The sequence below is a fragment of the Porites lutea genome, chromosome 6 (genome assembly GCF_958299795.1).
Source record: "Porites lutea chromosome 6, jaPorLute2.1, whole genome shotgun sequence".
In the NCBI taxonomy this organism is placed as follows: domain Eukaryota; kingdom Metazoa; phylum Cnidaria; class Anthozoa; order Scleractinia; family Poritidae; genus Porites; species Porites lutea.
Window position 1 is genome coordinate 23,669,627 of NC_133206.1, and position 3,496 is coordinate 23,673,122.

Below are 3,496 nucleotides of genomic sequence, written 5' to 3' on the forward strand. Positions count from 1 at the left end.
TACGAAGACAACCACAGACCCGGGTTGATTGAGGGGGATTGAGGGCTACTGTAACAAAATACACAAGGGCAAAATCCGAGTTGGAATCAATATTGGAAATTGTGCAAGATACGGGAATTCCAGTGGTCAAACAGGCTGGAATTCATTTTCCCGTTTGATCATTGAAGAAGTTCCTCGCTCCCAGTAGCAAGCTAGTTGGAGATTTTTTTAGTATTGTCGCTTAAAAATGGCGGGAATTAGTATTTTAAGTAAAATATGGGCTTCTTAAAAACATTGCATGAAAACCAGGTCATTTTAAAACTCCTTATATATCAAGCATGTCACTATGATAGTATGAAGATGTCTTTTTATATTAAATAAACATTAAAACGTCGATATTGTCTACTATTTTCTCGCGATGGACTTTAAAATCTTACACTACTACTCACTTCTATTTTCAGTGCAGTGAGTGAGTCGGTGGTGGGGGGTTATTGAAAAGCAACTGTTTTTCTCAAAATCGAAAAAGGGAGCTAGTCTTACAGTCAAACTGAATATTTAACTCTGTGAAGATCGAGGTCGTCTGCTCCACAGCCGTTCTTTGTCTCGTCACGCAATGCTCCTCCCCACAAAGGGAGACGAGCGTTGCGTGACGACAAAAAGGAACGGCTGCGAAGCAGACTATTAAAGATCGAGATTACCACGCAATAAAAGCTGGTTCTGAGCGTAAGTTTTTAATCTATCGATGATAATTGCGACAATATTATAATTTTACAGCTTTAATTTAAAGCGATTCAAAGGAAATTAATTTCTGAAAAAAGCGACTAGTGTTTATTCACTGCGCTATTTTAAACCTTACAATCTGATCCAAAAGGCACGCCTTCAATCAAAATATAGAAAATCAATTTGAGGTGCCTGGCCCAGTCTGTCCTAAAATGGGCATTCCACAAAAACCGTTCCCTTTGTTTAAGCCCTAAACTATGCAATAACCTTCTTTACAAACAAACGGCTACGGTCTCCAGAATAATTGATTTTTCAAAAGTAGCTCTTACACCCATAACGCCATCTGAGCTGACTGACATAACAACCTTCCGTGTCCCATGAAGAAAACTAGAAAGACTGAAAAAATTATTGTATGGGGTAAAAAAGAACTATACTAGTTTGCCTTCATCCTCATTTAAGCCCAAACATTTGGCGGTGAAACCATGAACATTAACACAATAAATGCGGCAGGAAATAAGGCTTGCAGAATTAATTAGTACGTTTTATTGATTATTTGTCACATACACCGATTTACGATCGATAACCAGCCAAAGAGCACTGTTCTTAAATTCGGTAAGCCAACCAAGAACTATGACATCCTTGATCTAAACAACTCAATACCTGTCGAACCGTTTATACTAGCCACAGCATAAGAATAGAATATGAAATCAACCTGTCTTAATGAGATGCCTATTCATAACATCATCGGTGATAATGTAGTCCTTTCAATCTTCAGGAGATCCCTGCCCAAAAACTGGCTTATTCGGTGGGCCCTATACTACTTTAAAATAAGGTATCATCGCGTCTCATCGCAAGGTAGGTGGAAACCGGCCTTTTTTACACAGGAGTCCGGATAAATCGGATAGATCACTGATCGAGATATAAGTTCTCTACAATCTGCCTTTTCTACACCATGTCATAGGCATAACTGCAACCATATCATGGAAACGTTTGTGCATATGTTTTGTCACACACAAAATGAAAAATGCCTTAATAATGTGAACGGTGGTGAGTCACTTAAGAGCACAATTATTTTACCACGCCTAAAAAAGATTAATGCAGCGAGTTGCAGAAAGAAAAGTGAACAAAAGGATATAAAGTTTTTGTATCAGAATTCAATTTTATTGAAACTTATAAAGCTTTCTACACGAAACTAATCATGCAAATATGCTGCATACTTAGAATAAATTTGTGGAAGTGCAAGCACTGATGTACGACACACAAAGATCGCAACAGAATTAATCGCAGGCTGAAGTAATACTGCAGGAAAACCTACGGTGGGCCTCTCATACCAAACTAGGAACACAAGACTAGAAAAAGCCAACTTTGTTCAAGGAGTGCTAGAATGTCTGTCAAAGAAGTTAGCACTGCGTGCACAAACTCTGAATGCTGCGCTGGCTAGGTACACACCCAATTACAAACACGATGTCGCAGAAAAATGAAAAAAGGAAAAGGCCAAAAAGGAATTGATTAGGTTAATAAGCCTAATGAATTCATTTGCAGAATCCGCATATGGACGTCGTATTTGCCTGCTGGAATTTGCTTTTGTTTTAAAGCTGAAAACAATAAAAAAATCCAGCAGGGAAATGCAACGGCTGCAAATGAATCCAGGCTATTAAATTAAGCCACATTCTCAGGGTACTAGTTCCTATTTGGCTTTTTCCTTTCTTCATTTTTCCAAGACAACGTTATTGGAATTAGGTATAAATGTCAAATGCGCATGCTTATGGTCACTCTTCAGAGAGATAAACCCGTCAAGGCTTGAATGTAGTGAGGTAGAGTAATCTGATAGAGAGGATGCTACACTAGCTCAATATGATGTAGACAAAAAGGAACAGCAAGGAAAGTTGTTGTTCCGACCATTTAAGAAGATTTCCAAAGAAAAAAAATACTATAGCAGTGCGAAGCGCCTTCCACCTTATAAATATCCCCCAAAAATTCACAAAACATCGTGAGGAGAGAAAATAAATATTTTCAAGCATATTTTTTGCCTCCATTGCAAATTATGACTAAAGCACATACAAATGATTTCTTTAAAGCTATCAGTGGTAAACGTTGTGGTTACCAATAGTGAAAACAAATGGACTTGTAGCATGTTTTTCTACAAATTCATGGGAAAAAGTAGACGTGATATTTTTGCATAGAGAACAAATCTGGCGTAAATGTATGTCAAAGTTGTTTAATTAAGAGGTGTCAAAAAAAAGCAAATGTAAAGAAGAAGTCAAATTTACGTCGCCGTTTCGCGCAAATCAACGAACAAATACCTTACACCCTCAAAATTTCTCCTGATTAGGTCAAATTTAAGGCCTTTAATTTGCATCCAATTTACGTCGGTTGCAAAGCTGTTTAAATCCAATTTTTCACCCAGTGTCAAAAACAGTAAACGTCGCGTGGCCATTTATCCGCACCTTCCTTTATGGCTATTTTTATAATTATATAAATTCCCTCAATTTTAAATTAACAGTGAGCTTTTATCCTCTTCCTTCGCTGCCCTCATACGCGCAACTGTTGGGTTGTATGTTTTTTTCTCTATTCGCAACTAGTAATTTTGCGACTTCTCTTTTGATCTCAACATGAAAGGAAGAAGTGTTCGTATTTGCTTCCTATTTTACCTGTTGGTAGCATCGCAGTGTGTCACTGATAACGCCTCCTCCTCTCTCGCTAAGGTAAGAATGTCCAAGAATTCAAAGTGAACCATGCAGAAATGATCTTAAGTTGTTGAATTTTGCAGCCAAAAGTTCAAGCAGAGTAAACACAG